A 21,135-nucleotide genomic window follows, 5' to 3' on the forward strand; every position below is an offset into this window, starting at 1 on the left:
GTGTGCCGGACCGAGACTCGAACTCGGGACCTTTGCCTTTCGCGGGCAAGTGCTCTACCAACTGATCTACCCGAGCACGACTCACGGCCCGTCCCCACAGCTTTACTTCTGCCAATACCTCGTCTCCTACCTTACAAACATTGCAGAAGCTCTCCTGCGAACCTTGCAGTTGGTAGAGCACTTGCCCGCGCAAGGCAAAGGTCCCGATTTCGAGTCTCGGTCCGGCACACAGTTTTAATCTGCCAGGAAGTTTCATATCAGCGCACGCTCCGCAGCAGAGTGAAAATCTCATTCTGGAATCCGGTAATGTTTAGAATACTACATTAGTAGTGTCACGTCGATTAAATATCTGGGCGTAACATTGCAGAGCGATATGAAATGGGGCAAGCATGTAATGGCAGTTGTGGGAAGGCGGATAGTCGTCTTCGGTTCATTGGTGGAATTTTGGGAAGATGTGGTTCATCTGTAAAGGAGACCGCTTATAAAACACTAATACGACCTATTCTTGAGTACTGCTCGAGCGTTTTGGGTTCCCTATCAAGTCGGATTGAGGGAGGACATAGAAGCAATTCAGAGACGGGCTGCTAGATTTGTTACTGGTAGGTTTGATCATCACGCGAGTGTTACGGAAATGCTTCAGGAACTCGGGTGGGAGTCTCTAGAGGAAACGAGGCGTTCTTTTCGTGAATCGCTATTGAGGAAATTTAGAGAACCGGCATTTGAGGGTGGCTGCAGTACAATTTTACTGCCACCAACTTACATTTCGCGGAAAGACCACAAAGATAAGATAAGAGAGATTAGGGCTCGTGCAGAGGCATATAGGCAGTCATTTTTCCCTCGTTCTGTTTGGGAGTGGAACAGGGAGAGAAGATGCTAGTTGTGGTACGAGGTACCCTCCGCCACGCACCGTACGGTGGATTGCGGAGTATGTACGTAGATGTAGATGTAGAAATGATCGTACGGAATTGTTCACCGGGATGTCCCACTCGGCTTCGGTTGCCAAGTGTTACCTCAGGCGGTGGCTCATTGGGCAACTTGGGGCCGGTGATGAGGATGAAATGATGATGACAGCACAATACCCAGTCCACGAGCGGAGAAAATCTCCGACCCGGTAGGGAATCGAACGCGGCACCAATTCATGCGAGGCAAGCACTTATCACCCAGCTAACCAGGCGAACTTAGGGGTTGAAAATGTGACAGATTAGCAGTGGAATTCCGACTGACAATGTTCCCTAGTACACTATGTGATCTAAAGTATCCGGACACCTGGCTGACAATGACTTACACCTTCGTGGCGCCCTCCATCAGTAATGCTGGAATTCAGTATGCTGTTAGCCCAACATTGGCCTTGATGACACCTTCTACTCTTGCAGGCATACGTTCAACCATCTGCTGAAAGGTTTCTTGGGGAATGGCAGCCCATTATTTACGGATTGTTGCACTGAGGAGCGGTATCGATGTCGGTCGGTGAGGCCTGGCATGATATAAGCGTGCCAAAACATGCCAGAGATGCTCTATAGGATTCAAGTCAGGACTCTGTGCAGGCCAGTCCATTACAGGGATGTTATTGTCGTGTAACCACTCAACCACAGGTCGTGCATTATGAACAGGTGCTCGATCGTGTTCAAAGATGGAGTCGCCATCCCCGAATTGCTCTTCAACAGTGGGAAGCAAGAAGGTGCTTAAAACATCAAAGTAGGCCTGTGACGTGTTAGTGCCACGCAAAACAATAAGGGATGCATGCCCATCTCCATGAAAAACACGGCCACACCATAACACCATCGCCTCCGAATTTTACTGTTGGCACTACACACGCTGACTGATGCCGTTCACCGGACATTCGCCACCCCAAACCCTGACATCGGATCGCTACATTACGTACCATGATTCATCACTGCACAAAACGTTTTTCAACTGTTCAATCGCCCAATGTTTACGCTCCTTACACCAAGCGAGGCGTCGTTAGGCATTTACCGGCGTGGTGTGTGGCTGATGAGCAGCCGCTCGACCATGAAATCCAAGTTTTGTCACCTCCTACCTAACTGTCGTAGTACTTTCAGTGGATCCTGATGGAGTGACACCCAATCACCTGACCACGTTCGAAGTCCGTGAGTTCCGCGGAGCGCCCCATTCTGCTCTCTCACGATGTCTAATGACTACTGAGGTCGCTGATATGGCGGACGTGGCAGTAGAGTGCAGCACAATGCACCTAATATGAGAAACTCATGTTTTTGGGGGTGTTGGGTTGGGTTGTTTGGGGAAGGAGACCAGACAGTGAGATCATCGGTCTCGTCGGATTAGGGAAGGATGGGGAAGGAAGTCGGCTGTGTACTTTCAGAGGAACCATCCCGGCATTTGCCTGAAGTGATTGAGAGAAATCACGGAAAACTTAAATCAGGATAGCCGGACGCGTTATTGAACCGTCGTCCTCCCGAATACGAGTCCAGTGTCTAACCACTGCGCCACCTCGCTCGGTTTTTGGGGGTGTCTGGATACTTTTGATGCCATACTGTACATCACTCATCTGAGGATCTACTGTCCCAGGCGTCGGACTTCGCCTCTTCTGCAGGTGTTTCGTAGCGTAGTAAGAAATTGGTTTAAGAAAGGGAAGCCACAGACCATGAAAGTCGGGGTAATATGGCGAAACATACATTGAGAAAAGAACAAATAAATTCAGAGGTAGCCGTGCATAAGTATTCATAAACTGCTACACCGAATGCAGCCGATGGGCGAGCATACTCGCTGTAGGACAAGCTGAAAGTACACAAGATCACTCACCAACCCGTCTCCAGTACGAAGACCAGCCTCCAGAGGGAGAGAGATATAACCAGAGCAATCAACTATGGGTCACGCTAACAGCAACAGGGATCGGTCAAAAAAATTTACAAGCCGATCTACCAGGCTAGTATCTTGCAGTACAGACGTAGTACTAACGCAGTCACAACCATCGTAATTGTGGAGTGTTTCAGAAGCATCACGGGCGGTGCCCGGATAACTGAACCCATGCAGATCCCAGGGCAACGGGAGGCACTAGCAATTAAATGGCGGTAACTGCCGTACACTAAACTCCTCGAGAAACTGCCACGTAGTGGCCTGGAGAGCTGCTCTCCAGTTGTTTGAAGGCTCAGTTGATGAAGACGTCCTCGTAGCCAACCTAACAGGGATGAGAGGTGGAACAGTTTCTGCTGTTCTGGCCTCCTGGGGTGGTAGAGGTCCTCCCCTCTCATTGGGTGCTCTGAACTGGCGAGAATTCTCACAAGGCGGGAGAATCATGACTGTCTCCGCCATAGCGTGGCTCCAACGACAATTTGAAAAAAAAGACGGTGAGAACATCCAGCTTCATTTCGTCATCTTGGGAGTTTTTTATATTGGTTAAGGAGGAATGGTAAAATTATACCGATGGCCCTCTATGTAGACAATACCTCGGTATGGGGAACTTAATTTTGTGGTATTAATTCTGTCATCAAGTTTCATGAATTGTTAATTATTCGAGTCGACGCAGTTAGGCACCAGTTTACACGGACAATCTGTGATCAGAATTAAAGGACTAATTTTATCTTTCTCTGTTCCTTTGTGGTAAGGGCTTGTCTGGACCGATATTGTGACCTTGTCATGTGCTTGACAAAGTCACTGCGTTACACTACGAATGTAAGCTGCCACAAACGCATCACTTATGGAATGAGCTCTTGTAATTAAATGTCAGTTAGTGACTTATTAGGGGTAAAAGGCTTCTTGCGATACTAAGACTAACAACAGATAGCATGGAACGCCATGGAGTTGTATGATGACCGAGAACTATTTATGAAGCTGGTTTTTGAAATAGGTATATGGAAAAAATGTGCAAAAATTTGGCGTTCATTACAAGTGCTGTACACGGAGGTAACAAAAGAAAAAGTCATAGGATACCTCCTAATATCGTGAAGGACATTTGGCCCGGTGTAGTGCAGCATCCCGATGCACACTCCTGGCTATTAAAACTGCTACACCAAGAAGAAATGCAGATGATAAACAGGTATTCATTGGACAAATATATTATACTAGAACTGATATGTGATTACATTTTCAAGCAATTTGTGTGCATAGATCCTGAGAAATCAGTACCCAGAATAACCAGCTCTGGCCATAATTACGGCCTTGATACGCCTGGGCATTAACAGAGCTTGGATGGCGTGTACAGGGACAGCTGCCCATGCAGCTTCAACACGATACCACAGTTCATCATGAGTACTGACTGGCGTATTTTGACGAGCCACTTGCTCGGCCAACATTGACCATACGTTTTCAATTGATGAGAGATCTGGAGAATGGGCTTGCCAGGGCAGCAGTCGAACGTTTCCTGTATACAGAAAGACCTGTACAGGACCTGCAACACACGGCCGTGTATTTCCTGCTGAAATGTAGGATTTCGAAGGGATAGAATGAAGGCTAGAGAGACGGTTCGTAACATATCTGAAATGTAACGTCCACTGTTCAAAGTGCCGTCAATGAGAACAACAGGTCACCGAGACGTGTAACTAATGGCACCCCATACCATCACGCCGGGTGATACACCAGCATGGCGAGGACGAATACACGCTTCCAATGTGCGTTCACCGCGATGTCGCCAAACACGGATGCCACCATGGTGTTGCTGTAAGCAGAACCTGGATTCATCCGAATAAGTGACGTGTTGCCATTCGTGCACCCAGGTTCGTCGTTGAGTACACTATCGCAGGCGCTCCTGTCTGTGATGCAGCGCCAAGGGAAACCGCAGGCATAGTCTCCAAGCTCATAGTCCATGCTGCTGCAAACGTCGTCGAACTGTTCGTGCAGATGGTTGTTGTCTTGCAAACGTTCCCATCTGTTGACTCAGGGATCGAGACGTGGCTGCACGATCCGTTCAGGCGATGCCTGTCACCTCGACTGCTAGTGATATGAGACCGTTGGGATCCAGCACGGCGTTCAGTATCACCCTCCTGAACCCACCGATTCCATATTCTGCTAACAGTCATTGGATCTCTACCAACGCGAGCAGCAATGTCGCGATACGATAAACCACAATCGCTATAGGCTACAATCCGACCTTTATCAAAGTCGGAAACGTGATGGTACGCATTTTTCCTCCTTACACGTGGCATCGCAACAACGTTTCACCAGGCGACGCCGGTCAACTGCTGTTTGTGTATGAGAAATCGGTTGGAAACTTTCGTCATGTCAGCAAGTTGTAGGTGTCGCCACCGGCGCCAACCTTGTGTAAATTTTCTGAAAAGCCAATCATTTGAATATCACAGCATCTTCTTCCTGTTGGTTTAATTTCGCGTCTGTAGCACGTCATCTTCGTGGTGCAGCAATTTTAATGGCCAGTAGTCCATCAAGGACTCAACAAGTCGTCGGAAGTCCCCTGCAGAAACAATGAGTCATGCTGCCTGAATTGCCATCCATAATGCTAATGTGTTGCCGGTGCAGGATTTTTGGCTTTAGCTAGCAGCACACAGTGGCTGCGCTCGCACCGGACCGCAAAATAGCTGCCATATTTCGTGCGCCCACCAACCTTAATTACGCGGGCGACGTCCTCTATCAGCCTGCAGAAGCTGCCTTAAGTGGTTTGCTGTGTCCTGTATCCGCCGCCATCATTGCACACGAGGAAAGATTATTCTTGCATTCTTTGTTCACTCTTGTTCATTTTGCATTTTGCGAGAACTATTTTGAGCCCGCTCTGCTGAGGTGTACAAAACTTGAGGTTCACTCACAGAAAGATACGTGGCTGCTTCGAAGTAACTGGATAATCGAGCACCAATCAGAGTGCACATGAGTTTCATTGCAGTTATTTTTTAATATCTTCCTTAACTCTTATAACCCACATTTTGTTTACACCAATATATTTAAAATTTATAACATCATAAAGGAATCTTCAGAAAGGAACCAAGTGTAGTTACCTCGAGACTATAGCTTCGTTGTCTTTTCAAACGATTTTATTAAACAAAATTTTGATTATTTTTGAATAATTTATTTAATTTCATAACACTATGTCTTCCACGGGGGTGATAACAGGAAATTCCGGAGAATTATAACTTACAAATAGAACTAGAGACTTCTTAGTCTCTTTCGTGTTAAACCGACGCTTCCAGGACGGGAAGGTACGCCAGACCCCCAATCGAATTAACGACGAACGTCGGTGTGCCGGCCAGCCTGGATGTGATTTTTAGGTCGTTTCCCACATCCAGCTAGGTGAGTACCGGGTTTGTTCCCAACTCCCGCCTCAGTTACACGGTTCGCAAACATCTACAAAACTTTCGCACACTTTCACGTAAATAACACTACATGTAGGCAATTGGGGTGCACAATCGTATTCTGTCCCAGGGGGGTTGGGTTCCGGGAAGCAACAGGAAGGGCTTCCAGCCACCCCAAAACTAACCACACCAAATCCGTCAATAACCCAGCCATCCGTGCACCGATGCAGGACCAAAGGACATAGACATAAGAAAAAGATGATAGGACTACTGAGATTTTATCTGCAAACGAAGCGTCAAATCTTACAATTTTACAATCGTATGTCTTCCACACCCATTAACATACAACCTTGGCGTCGTTCTTACAGTTAAATTTTTCATTTGCCTTTCAGATATATGTGCTGTTGCAATTCACCCAGAGTTGTTGGAAGGGGAGCACATAGTCGGAGCCTGTCACAAAAGTTCACACACACAAAAAAAAATCACATATGGCTTGAATAGGTGACTTAGGAGATCAGTGACGCGATGCGAAATCCGTATGCCGGTTACAGCTCGAGATGCTATGTCACTCTAGGACGAAAATCGCTCCGCACAGTTGTATATGACTTGCCACTGTTGACAGAATGACACGGAACGCTCTTTACCTACATCAAGTAATGGGCGAGCTGATCTCGGGAGACCACTACTAACAAATACAGGACTTGACAACTGACAACTGACGCCAAGGTAAACTTCCAGTTTCCATGCGTAAGTTAAGTTTTACCCAAGTTCCAATCTTCATTCATTTGTGTAAGTCTTCATGCTTTCAAGACCGTTTTCAATGAAGTTAAAATCCTCTGGGTTGTTAGGACGCTTCATATTTCTTCAAACAATCTACACTCCTGGAAATGGAAAAAAGAACACATTGACACCGGTGTGTCAGACCCACCATACTTGCTCCGGACACTGCGAGAGGGCTGTACAAGCAATGATCACACGCACGGCACAGCGGACACACCAGGAATCGCGGTGTTGGCCGTCGAATGGCGCTAGCTGCGCAGCATTTGTGCACCGCCGCCGTCAGTGTCAGCCAGTTTGCCGTGGCATACGGAGCACCATCGCAGTCTTTAACACTGGTAGCATGCCGCGACAGCGTGGACGTGAACCATATGTGCAGTTGACGGACATAGAGCGAGGGCGTATAGTGGGCATGCGGGAGGCCGGGTGGACGTACCGCCGAATTGCTCAACACGTGGGGAGTGAGGTCTCCACAGTACATCGATGTTGTCGCCAGTGGTCGGCGGAAGGTGCACGTGCCCGTCGACCTGGGACCGGACCGCAGCGACGCACGGATGCACGCCAAGACCGTAGGATCCTACGCAGTGCCGTAGGGGAACGCACCGCCACTTCCCAGCAAATTAGGGACACTGTTGCTCCTGGGGTATCGGCGAGGACCATTCGCAACCGTCTCCATAAAGCTGGGCTACGGTCCCGCACACCGTTAGGCCGTCTTCCGCTCACGCCCCAACATCGTGCAGCCCGCCTCCAGTGGTGTCGCGACAGGCGTGAATGGAGGGACGATTGGAGACGTGTCGTCTTCAGCGATGAGAGTCGCTTCTGCCTTGGTGCCAATGATGGTCGTATGCGTGTTTGGCGCCGTGCACGTGAGCGCCACAATCAGGACTGCATACGACCGAGGCACACAGGGTCAACACCCGGCATCATGGTGTGGGGAGCGATCTCCTACACTGGCCGTACACCTCTGGTGATCGTCGAGGGGACACTGAATAGTGCACGGTACATCCAAACCGTCATCGAACCAATCGTTCTACCATTCCTAGACCGGCAAGGAAACTTGCTGTTCTAACAGGACAATGCACGTCCGCATGTATCCCGTGCCACCCAACGTGCTCTAGAAGGTGTAAGTCCACTACCCTGGCCAGCAAGATCTCCGGATCTGTCCCCCATTGAGCATGTTTGGGACTGGATGAAGCGTCGTCTTACGCGGTCTGCACGTCCAGCACGAACGCTGGTCCAACTGAGGCGCCAGGTGGAAATGGCATGGCAAGCCGTTCCACAGGACTACATCGAGCATCTCTACGATCGTCTCCATGGGAGAATAGCAGCCTGCATTGCTGCGGAAGGTGAATATACACTGTACTAGTGCCGACATTGTGCATGCTCTGTTGCCTGTGTCTATGTGCCTGTGGTTCTGTCAGTGTGATCATGTGATGTATCTGACCCCAGGAATGTGTCCCCTTCCTGGGACAATAATTCACGGTGTTCTTATTTCAATTTCCAGGAGTGTACGTATCGACCCCTCTGCTGCGATCTTCTTCAGGATCATGTGGTGTTCACTGTAGGCTGAGCACGTTTATGTAGACTAGGAAATCGGATTGGATTTCCATTGCAAGATACTAACGCAAAATTCCAGCTGTTAGCTCTTAAGCTGGCCTGTTGACAGGTGTCTGTAGAGCAATGTTTGTTGTGTTCTTCAGTCCAGAGACTGATTTGATGCAGCTCTCCATGCTACTCTATCGTGTGCAAGCTTCTTCATCTCCCAGTACCTACTGCAGCCTACATCCTTCTGAATCTGCTTAGTGTATTCATCTCTTGGTCTGCCTCTACGATTTTTACCCTCCACGCTGCCCTCCAATAGTAAATTGGTGACCCCTTGATGCCTCAGAACATATCCTATGAACCGATCCCTTCTTCTAGTCAAGTTGTGACACAGAGCAATATTAAAACTGAATTCATGTTCAAGAATGTTTAGCTACCGTCTGTTATGCTTGATGAGCATAATTGTTATAACACTCCGACAGATACAAAGTCCAAGGTTAAATTCATGAGAGAACTCTCAAATCCTTTTGAAATCAAAGCGGGAGTAGGACAAAGAAATTGACTGCCTCCATAGTTTTTCGACTGTGTCTTAGTGAAAGTGACACAAGAATGGTGCAAACAAAAATTAACCAACCAATCACTTTACGCAGAGCTTAGTTACCTACAGGTGGCCTAGCATTTGCAGACGAATTAGCAATATTAACTCGTGAGATTTCATCAACTCACAGTCAGACTGAACTCTATGAAGTAACTACAGAAAAAATCGGTCTCCAAATACCTGTTAAAAAGGCAGAGCATACGACCTGCAATAAAAAAGCACAAAACTTGTTGGAGACGAGGTATGGCAAAATGAAATGGGTTTCACAATTTAAGTATGTCAGTGAAACCATTCAGGAAAATGGAATCGAAACAAAACCAAAAGAAAGTAGACGTCAAGAAATGGAAAGAGCATACCGAGTTTCCAAAAATATTTGCTACAGGAGCTGTATCACCAAGCACACAAAACCAAGACTTTGCAATAACGTAATTAAACATGGAAGCCTCTTTGAGTCAGAAATATATGAAAAGGGAGACAGTCAACTAAAGCCCTGAGAAACAGGAACGAAAATTCGTAAGAAAAGTTTTAGGCCCAAACCTAAGGACGAACAACACTCTCTGAAAAACAATCAGGAAATCAAACAATTCGCTAATATCCGTTGTGACATTAGAAAACACTTGTTAACGTTCTAGAACACATTACAAGAACGGACCCAGACAGACTTAAAAATTCCCTCCTCTTTGAAGAACAGGCACTTCCTCTTCAGTCAACTGACGTACAGTGAGGTGTCGGGAATCGCCTTTGTCGAATTTCGCTATCATCCCGAGAACTATACCTATGGAAGACATCATTACCAACACCGAAGCGGCCATTCGAACCCTTCCTTGTGAAAGGGCGGAGGAAATACGCACTGAAACAGCCAGGATACTGCGCCGAGCAAAACCAGCAGCTTGACACCTGAAGAAAGAAGAGCTACAAGCCATTAAGAATCTCAACGCCGACAAGAGTATATTGATACTGCCTACCGATAAGGGGAATGCGACCATCGTAATGAAGACCGAAGATTATGAGCAAAAGATCCGAGACCTATTAGATCCGACGACGTACCGAAAACTAAGAGCAGAAACGACGCAGCGTATCACACGGAATACGAATCGATTAATCAAGGCGTCTTCTCTGCCGGCTGACATACAGAGAAACCTGCGCAACACAGAAGCCCTACCACCTCGGCTGTATGGGTTACCCAAGATCAGTAAGAACAAGGTTCCACTAAGACCGACTGTTAGCGCTCCTGGCTCACCGACGTATAAACTGGCAAAACACTTGGTCTCTCTGCTCCAGGCACACGTGAGGAAGACCGACACATACGTAAAGGACTCAGGACATTTCATTGAGAAGCTGAAGAAACTGAAACTTGCACCAAACGACCTCCTGGTCAGCTTCGATGTTGTTTCTCTGCCACTTAATGAAGCTCTGGATCACATCGGTTCCATTTTCCAGCAAGACATCACAAAGCCTTTCCATGCCTGTCTCACCACGAGCTAATTCCACTTGGAATGACGATTTCTACGAACAGCTGGAAGGCGTCGCCATGGGTAGTCCTCTTAGCCCAGTGGTGGCCAACTTATTCATGGAACAATTCGAAGAACAGGCACTGGACTTGGCGATTTGCAAACCTAATGTGTGGTACAGGAACGTCGATGATACTTTCGTTGTGTGAAGCCATGGTGAAGAACAGCTCGGTGACTTCCTAAGACACTGGAACATCCTCCATGCGAACGTAAAATTTACCATGGAGTGGCCACGAAAGGCTTAATAATTTTGTGATAGAAAGTTGGCAAGAATTATTCCAGAAGAAGCTGAACGAGAGAAAAAACCAAAGAAGAAGACTTGTACAGTACGGTCTCAAGAAACAAAGGAAGCAGACAGGAAGCGAATGAAAGAAATATGTACCTCTGTGTACAACACTCTGCGTGGTCCTAATGAGATTATTCCAAAATAGATAAATAATAGTACACTGGCTGACAATAGAAGTGCGCCGTGAGTTCACTATAGGCTCCTCAAATCACTGCACCAAAATTTTGACCTTGGGGCACAGATAAATATCCTTCCGGAAGTTTCCACTGCCGCCAGGGAAGATGACACACATGAAGGGACGCCGGAGATCTGCAATAATGTTCACTTAGTTCACGGCTGTTACGGTGCCTTCGATTGCTACCAGAGGTCTCAGAGAACCGCAGGTGAATGTTCCCCATAGCACAACATTGCCTTCACAGGCCTGCGCCAGGGGCACTGAACGAATCGAACAGCCGTTCGGCTGGATGGAGTCGTATCCAGATGGAACAAGAAGCGTGGTTGGTCCGACCAGGTGACTCGTTTACGTTGATCCAAGGTCCAATTAAGATAATCCTGTGCAAACTGCAATCGCAACTGACTGTGTCTTTCAGTATTGGAACACGGAGGAGTCTTCTGTCGCGGAGCCCTATGTTAACCAATGTGCGCCGAACGAATTGCTCTGAAACACGTTTCCCTGCACCAGCATTGTAATCTGACGTCACATCTGCCACACTTCACCACCTATCCCGATTTACAGAGCGGGAAAGCCTCCGACCGCTCTTTCTGTGATTAGCCGTGGTCATCCAACATCTTGTCGCATACTAGTAATTTCATCGGCCTTCAAGCAGTTTCACAGATGCACACGAGATGCTCGTTCCCACTTGCCGGATTATAACAATGAGATCTTTGTAAAAATCACTTGCTTGTTTATTCTGTTCCAGTCTATGATCACAGAAAATTTTTGTCTTCAATTTTGGTCAGTAGTAACACTCTTCAGATTTTAAAACTATTATTTGGAATCCCGTCGGAATCCTTTATTTGCGGTGAGCGTACTAAAATAATAGTTTTAATAAATGCAAGTTACTGACCCATCTTTCCAGCATCATACCAGACATACATCAATCTTCAAACGTGTTTAAAACATATCCGTAAATACTATACAAATGGATGCGCTCCATATCTCCTTCTAAACCACCGGACCGGTTTCACCCCAACGTGGTTTACATGTCACTTACTGTGAAAATGGTCGCTGTGAGTGTAAGAACCACCTACCTATCTAAAGGGGTGAGAGTGAAAAAGCAGGGTAGCCCACGATGTGTCAATAGCCATACTTTAGTTATCCAGTATTTGAGCATGAGGGCACTTAGTGAGTTGGAACAAACCTTACACATGATTTCAAACATTTACGAAACTTTTCTCGCTGACTACCACCCACAAAATGATGAAAGGAAATACGTTTATCGCTTACTACATTTTCGCTGTCCATGCAATAAAACTGCAGCATGAAGCACAACGTTTTAATTTATTGCTTCCTTACTACTGACAGCATTCGAGATACTTTTTCTCAGATAGTATTAACATATACCACTGAATGTACGAACAATATTATATCGTTGTAGGACACTTAGTTCAGCACAAATGACCTCATAACATTCAAATGCGTGAAAAACTGCTGCATAATTCAAGACATTTAAATTTATTACTTCGTTGTTACTAACTCTATTCACAACGCTTTTCACAGACAGTATCCGCATATGCTGGTGAATGCACCTACAAAAATATATCGATATATTACCATTAGTTCAGGAGATATGCCGTGATCAGCACTGAGAATCGGAAAAATCTACCGCATCATGCATGACTTTATTACTTCTTTACTACTAGCTCAATTCGTAACACATTTCGCTGACAGTAGCCACATATACCACTGGATGCAGCTGCAAAATTATATAATTGTACAACAAGTTGGTAAGGAGATGGGACATCATAAACATCGACAGAGAGAGGCGAGAGGAGGAGATGGACAGAGAAAGGAAAGAGGAAGAGATGGACAGATACACGGGGCGAAAGAGGTAAGTGGGGAGAGAAGGAGGGAGGAGGAGATCCGCAGAGAGGCAGAGAGAGAGAGAGAAGGAAATAAGAGGAAGGGAGGACGAGAAGATTGGTAGAGGGGAGGGGAAGGGATGGACAGAGAAAGGAAAGAGGAGGACATGAACAAGGAGAGGAGGTGGAAGGAGATGGAGGGGGGGGGGGAGATCAACAAAGAGGTGGTGAAGAATGAGACGGACAAGAGAGAGGGGGAAGACAGAAATGGACTAACAGAAGATTCGGATAAATACATAGCCAGGCAATGCCAGTTACTCAGCTATTCTTAATACACTAATAGCCATTAAAGTAGCTACACCACGAAGATGACGTGCTACAGACGCGAAATTTAACCGTTAGGAAGAGGATGCTGTGATATGCAAATGATTACCTTTTCAGAGCATTCACACAAGGTTGGCGCCGGTGACGACACCTACAACGTGCTGACATAAGGAAAGTTTCCAACCGATTTCTCATACACAAACAGCGGTTGACCGGCGTTACCTGTTGAAACGTTGTTCTGATGCCTCGTGTAATGAGGAGAAATGCCTACCATCACGTTTCTGACTTTGATAATAGTCGGATTGTAGCCTATCTCGATTGCGGTTAATCATATCGCGACATTGCAGCTCGCGTTGGTCGAGATCCAATGACTGTTAGCAGAATATGGAATCGGCGGGTTCAGGAGGGTAACACGGAACGCCGTGATGGATCTCAACGGCCTCATATCACTAGCAGTCGAGGTGACAGGCATCAATCACCTCAACGGATCGTGCAGCACTTTGGACAGTAGACGTTAAATTTCAGATGTGTTAGGACCCGTGACTCTACCCTTCATTCGATCCCTGCGAAACCCTACATTTCAGCAGGATAATGCATGACCGTGTGTTGCAGGTCCTGTACGGGCCTTTCTGGATACAGAAATGTTTGACTGCTGCCCTGACCAGCACATTCTCCAGATCTCTCACCAACTGAAAACGTCTGGTCAATGGTGGCAGAGCAACTGGCTCGCCACAATACGCCAGTCACTACTCTTGATGAATTGTGGTACCGTGTTGAAGCTGGATGTGCAGCTGTACCTGTACACGCGATCCAAGCTCTGTTTGACTCAATGCCCAGACGTACCAAGGCCTTTATTACGGCCAGAGGTGGTTGTTCTGGATACTGATTTCTCAGGATGTATGCACCCAAATTGCGTGAAAATGTGATCACATGTCAGTTCTAGTATAATATATTTGTCCAGTGAATACCCGTTTATCATCTGCATTTCTTGTTGGTGTGGCAATTTTAATGTCCAGTAGTGTATGTTTTGAACATATCCGAAGATGGTCAGGACGGATTTAAATCGATGGTTTGTGGAAGGACAATCTTTTTGCGGTTTTAGACTGGAGCAAAATAAACAAATTCTACCCTGGATTACAGCTTTTATTGGAAACTGTGTCGCAACTTATAGAAAAAGTTGGTTGTGTTGACGGATTTTCCCATTTGTGGACAATATCACCTCTAGACTGATTCGTCATTCGTTTCTGGTCAGCTCTTCTTAGCGCGTCAGCTGCCTGCAACGCCAACAAGCTGGTATTCGATCTCGCGTTGAGCAGCGGTCGTAACGTTTTGGCTTTTTTACCGCAGGAAGTCCGCCAGCGGTAGCTGAGTGGTTGAGGGCAAAAACAAAATTGAAACGAAATTCCCAAATTGTGACTGGAAAGCTGTATGGCGGACCATCAACTATGCCAGGCTATCTACAGACGCTATTTCCGCATGGTACAAAACAGTTAACAATGTCATCAGCACCAACGAGAGACTATATGGGGTTTCAACCAGACACACCTTTGTGGAAAATGCAGTCTGGTGGATACACTCATCCACAGAATCACTGTGGTGGCAATGTGCATAACTGGAATTGGATCAGGCAACAAATCGCCTTTCTCACCAGATCCTCTACGGAATATATAACGCTATCGCTCCTCCTGAGACCAGACATGACATACCTTCCGAAATTGAAAACCAACGCCATTAGCTGGTTACTGGGAAAATATATTAGTTATGTTATCCACAAACTTGGGTCGGACAACGAGATTGAATTCCGCGTTTACATGAAGTGTGAATATGCAAAAATGAGCACGTATCGCAACCACAAGAAGCACTACGGCAACATGCTGAAGATCATTTTTGAAAAAATGGGTGTTGGTTAAATATGTGGAACCACTACAACACCTGGAACGAGAACGAACAGAAGAAAATTAAAAGTCACTTGGTTTCTTATTATTATTATTTACTATTACCTTGCTTCCGGAACTTCTATGTTACACGAAAAGTTTTTTTTTTCCAAAACATTTTCGACTTCCAAAGTATTTGGGTGATTCAAGAAGAACTGTTAAGTTTTTATCAGTGTTTAGTTTCTACTCAGAGAAGAGGTTTCTTTGTCTTTCTTACATCGGAGAGTGGGAATAGTGTGTTAACATTTCTGCACACTTAGTGCTATGACCCAACAGGAAACATGAAAAAGGGGTGGGAGGGGTTTGGGCCTCGACGCACCGGCAGTGCAGTGAACAGACCCTACTGCTAGTGCTGCGTGTACCACGCCCTGACCATCCTAAAAATTAAAAATTAAAAAATTGGTAAAAAAAAGCGCGGCAGATTGTCAGTCCTGAGGGCCCGGGTTCGATTCTCAGGTGGGTTGGAAATTTATCTCCACTTAGGGACTGGGTGTTGTGTTGTCCTAATGATCATTATTTTATCCCCATCGCCGAAGTGGCGTCAAGTCCAAAGACTTGCACACGGCGAACGGTCTACCCGACGGTAGGCCCTAGTCACACGACATTTTATTTAGCACAGGAATACTACGAAATTTGTCCTCAGCATGGAAGTTCGAACACCTCATTGCTTTACTAGGCACTGTCCGATTGGAGCTGGTATACCCTGCCTTCCTTCCTTTGGCCTTTGAACTGACTTAACCAGCCACATACGGAGGAACCTCCCGTTTACTCCAAAATACGGAGTAGTTTTGGCATTTTCCTCGCATGCAAATCATTGCCAGAGGTGAAATAAGCGCTAAGTGACAGAAAAAAAATCCATGTGACTGATCGATGATTGAACTCCTTAGCCACCGAGCCTCGCTGTATACTGAGAATTATCTGTAGATACTACTTTAGAAGCAACTATACAAATCATCAGTTGCTAAAATGTGTCACCGTTCTGCCCTTTTATCATCTGGAAGTATTCCAGAAAAGTGTTGGCCCATTCGCCAAACTAATAAATAACTTAGTCAGTCCTCGTTTCCCAGTAGTCTTCGAGACAACGATAGGACAGAGGCAGTGATACTTGCCTTCAATAGTTCCCCCACGATAATTCTAGGTATGTTACTTGATATGAGAAACAATTTAAAATTGAACAGAGACAACGCCGCCCTAAACGGACCATGCCGAAATATAAACCCCGTTCGAACAGGCCTCTTAAGGCCTAACGGTAGCGACCGATCGCCATCTGATTTTTAGCCGACACACCACTGGATGAGAATTTGAAGGGAATGTGGTCAGCACACCGCTCTTCCGGCCGTTGTTAGTTTTCGTGCCCGCAGTCGCTACTAGTAGCTCCTCAATTGGCCAGAGCGCACCCCTCCTGTCAGCAGCCCTCGGAAGGCCCGGACGGCCACTTAATCAAGTTCCATCCAAGTCCAACAACTTCGGTGATTTGACGGGAACCGGTGTTGCCACTGCGTCAATGCCGTTCGCCATGCATAAATATAAACACCTAGAAATCCTGATGAACGATACATTCTTCCTTTTGGTACAGAGTATTTAATCATGTATACTTTGTGTCCTAAATCAAGTATTATTAGTCCAGCGTCGGCAATGGCTTCACTAAGATTCATCGCTACTGTGCTGTCGCTTCAGAAGGGCGTCCGGCTTAGATCCTGTACCGTATAATGAGGTGCCACATTCCTAATACAGCCCACATTCCATTGCCGACTTAGATCTGTTTATATACGGCTATTAGACTTGTGAGCGAGTGCCCTAAGCAGGATTATGCCGACAACCATAATATCTCCAAGAATAACTCTCATATTATTACCACAATTTACATACTAGATCGTTCAACCATGTCGCAAGTTTACAATTTTGTAAATTTGGCTGTGAATAACAAGATTACTCGAGGCAGCAGTTATACGAGGCGGTAAAATAGGATAAATAAAGATCGAAATTCTGAGGACCAAGGAGCCTGACAGATGATAGGGGAAATAATGCATAGTCAATGAATTTAAACTAGAGATCAAAAAGTTTAAGATTTAATAGCGCTTTAGCAAGTGTGCTGCTTAATTTGTGTGTTGAAGAGGCAATAGAAGACTCGAAAAAAAATTCGCAACACGGAAAATATGCATGGACGAAATACGAAAAGATGAGGTTTGCAGGCATTGCATTTTCTGCCGGAAAGAATGGATCACTTAAGAAAACTACCGAGATGAAAAGGATTTATTAGGCACATAGTTCAGATTAAATGAAGAAACAATATGGAGTAAAAGGAACAAGAACAATTTGTCGCCGAAAAAGTATAAAGAACTTCAGATGGCTAAACCTCCAGGTTGCATAAGATAGGCAACGGAAGAGGACCTAAGAATAAACTGCCTCATGCTCCATCAGGTTCGTTTCATGGTTGAAATCTGCTGGTACAAGGTACTATAACTAGGGAAAAATGGTTCAGACTTGGGAAAAGCAGAAATCAAACAAAATGAAGTCAAGTCGGATGTGCAGCTGAAGTCTGTTGAAATTGAAAGGTAGGACAAATTAGAAAGTACAGACGTGAAGGGAGTGAAACGTGATCTCAACTTGGACAGAACCACACTGCAGCTATAACAGTCGAAGCGCATGAAAGGGAAGCAGTAGCTGAGAAGCAAGTAGTTTGTATCCTAGTCCCCAAGTTGTTCAGTTCGTACGTTGAGGAAGCTATGAAGGAAATTCAAAGAGAAATTTCTAAAGGTAATGATACTGTCAGAGACGGCGAATAACAAGGAAGATCTGTTGAAGAGGAGTGACAGTGAGTTGAAAAGAGTTTATGGGATGAATATTAACAAATAAGAAACGATCATATTTGAACGCAATCGAATTTAACCAGGTGATACAGAAGGAACTAGCAAGAAAAAAATTCCGAAAAAGACAAATTTATTAAAATCAGTTATAGATTTAAGTTTTAGGATTTTTTTCGGAACGTGTATGTCGCGAGTGCGGTCTGGGGCGGAGTGAAACGTGGACAATAAACGGTACGGACGGAAAGAGGCTTTCGAAATATACACTACAGAATGATGCTTACGATAGAAAGGGATAACTAAAGAAGACGTAATGGGGAGGAAAGAAATTTATTGCACAACATGACTGAAAGGACAAATAGTTCGATACGATACATCCAGAGGCATCAAGTTAGAGTAAGTTTGGTAATTAAGTGTGTTTGGGGGCGGGGAGGGTGGAAAAGGAAGTGGTGAATAAAAATGTAGAGTTAGCTGCAGTTAGCATTTGTAGAATTTCATGGTTCACCGCCAAGAGCGGCACTGACAGAAATTTGTTTACTATATAGTCAGTTTTGGCTACACAGAACATTATTAGGTATCATAAAACTATTTACAACAGCTTGAAAGTCGGTACAAAAGCAACAGCATCAATTAATATAAGAGACCATGATTCCATAGAATTTATATCGCATTATAAGCCGTTTTAAATATTAGTTGTACGTAGTGATAGCCTGTGGAGCGAAACATGTACAATAATTTTGATCAGCAGCTCTTTGAACGGAATCGTAAAGTTTTTGAAATATTTACGAGCTTAAGCCATGAGCAGTAATCATGTTCAAATGGTAACCCGTCAGCACTTGAATCGTTCAGCTTTTTCCACTGACCTCCAAGTGGATAAACATGCGACTATGACTTGTAGAGACTATACGATCAGAGGTGGTTTTTTGATGTTTTTGGGGCGTTTTACATACTGTGAGGACATTACCGTATGAACTAAGTTTCCTTTTCTATACGTGTGACCATGTCATATATAAACATACACTACAGGCCATTAAAATTGCTACACTACGAAGATGACGTGGCACAGACGCGGAATTTATCCGACAGGAAGAAGATGCTGTGATATGCAAATGATTACCTGTTCAGAGCACTCACACAAGGTTGGCACCGGTGGCGACACCTACAACGTGCTGACATGACGAAAGTTTCGAACCGATTTCTCATACACAAACAGCAGTTGACCGGCGTTCCCTGGTGAAACGTCGTTGTGATGCCTCGTATAAAAAGGAGAAATGCGTACCATGTCGTTTCCGATTTTGATAAAGGTCGGATTGCAGCCTGTCGAGATTGCGGTTTATCGTATCGCGACATTGCTGCTCGCGTTGGTCGAGATCCAATGACTGTTAGCAGAATATGGAATCGGTCGCTTCAGGAGGGTCATACGGAACGCCGTGCTGGATCCCAACGGCCTCGTATCACTGGCGGTCAAGATGACAGGCACCTTATCCGCATGGCAGTAACTGATCGTGCAGACACGTCTCGATCCATGAGTCAACAGATGTGGACGTTTGCAAGACAACAACCATCTGCACGAACGGTTGGACGACGTTTGCAGCCGCATGGACTATCAGCTCGGAGACCTCGGCTGCGGTTACCCTTAACGCTGCGTCACAGACAGGAGCGCCTGTGATGGTGTACTCAACTACGAACCAGGGTGCATGAGTGGCAAAACGTCATTTTTTCGGGTGAATCCAGGTTCTGTTTGCAGCATCGTGATGGTCGCATCCGTGTTTGGCAACATCGCGATGAACGCACATTGGAAGCCTGTATTCGTCATCGCCATACTGGCTATCATCCGGCGTGATGGTATGGGGTGCCATTGGTTACACGTCTCAGTCACCTCTTGTTCGCATTGACCGCACTTTGAACAGTGAACGCTACATTTCAGATGTGTTACGACCCGTGGCTCTGCCCTTCATTCGATCCCTGCGAAACCCTACATTTCAGCAGGATAATGCACCACCGCATGATGAAGGTCCTGTACGGGTCTCTCTAGATACAGAAAATGTTCGTCAACTGCCCTGGGCAGCACATTCTCTAGATCTCTCACCAATTGAAAACGTCTGGTCAATGGTGGCCGGGTAACTGTCTCGTCACAATACGCCAGTCACTACTCTTGATGAACTGTGGTATGGTGTTGAAGCTGCATGGGCATCTGTACCTGTACACGCCATCCAAGCTCTGTTTGACTCAATGCCCAGGCGTATCAAGGCCATTATTACGGCCAGACGTGGTTGTTATGGGTACTGATTTCTCAGCATCTATGCACCCAAATTGCGTGAAAATGTAGTCTCATGTGAGTTTTAGTATAATATATTTGTCCAATTAATACCCGTTTATCATCTGCGTTTCTTCTTGGTGTAGCAATTTTAATGGCCAGTAGTGTAAACTACTCTAGACAATGCCAGGATGGTTCCTGTCAAAAGGCACGGCCGATTTCCTTCCTCATCCTTGACACAGTTCGAGCTTGTGCAGCGCCTGTATGACTTTGATGCCAATGGGATGTTTTTTTTTTATTAGGGCTGCATATCAAGATGCAACATAAGTTCGGGACAGTCTAGTGTGCTGCTTCAAGGAACTGCCAGTCGTTGGCACGAAAAGTACTTAAGAAGGAAATGATTTATATGTAACAATGGTGATTTAACTCAAACACATGTACAATGAGATAAAAATCCTGTGTTTTTGTCGCAAAAACGTAACATTTTTACATGAGCAGGACATCCTTTGCTGATGCGATCACGTCCATGACATGTAGCGTACTTTGGAGTGTTTTGATTCTCTGCTCCGGCATAGACACTAATTTGTATGACAAGTAAAAATGTGAGAGTAATGTACTTCTGTATTGGACCGAATATGAAAACGCTGAAGATGCTGCCATACCAAAAAGAAGATAAAAATGTTGTAAGGGAGGCCACGTCTGTGGACGTCATCGACAGGATATTCTCAAGTCTATATGGAAAGCATATTTGATGTTACTTGAAGCATAAGATGCTAACGCTGGATAATGAAAATATGAAAAGATTAGGAAACAATAGAACGAGCGAGAACACCTTGAAATCAATAAAAGGACACAATAGTCCCAAAATAAA

This window comes from Schistocerca gregaria, chromosome 3 (genome assembly GCF_023897955.1).
Source record: "Schistocerca gregaria isolate iqSchGreg1 chromosome 3, iqSchGreg1.2, whole genome shotgun sequence".
NCBI lineage: Eukaryota > Metazoa > Arthropoda > Insecta > Orthoptera > Acrididae > Schistocerca > Schistocerca gregaria.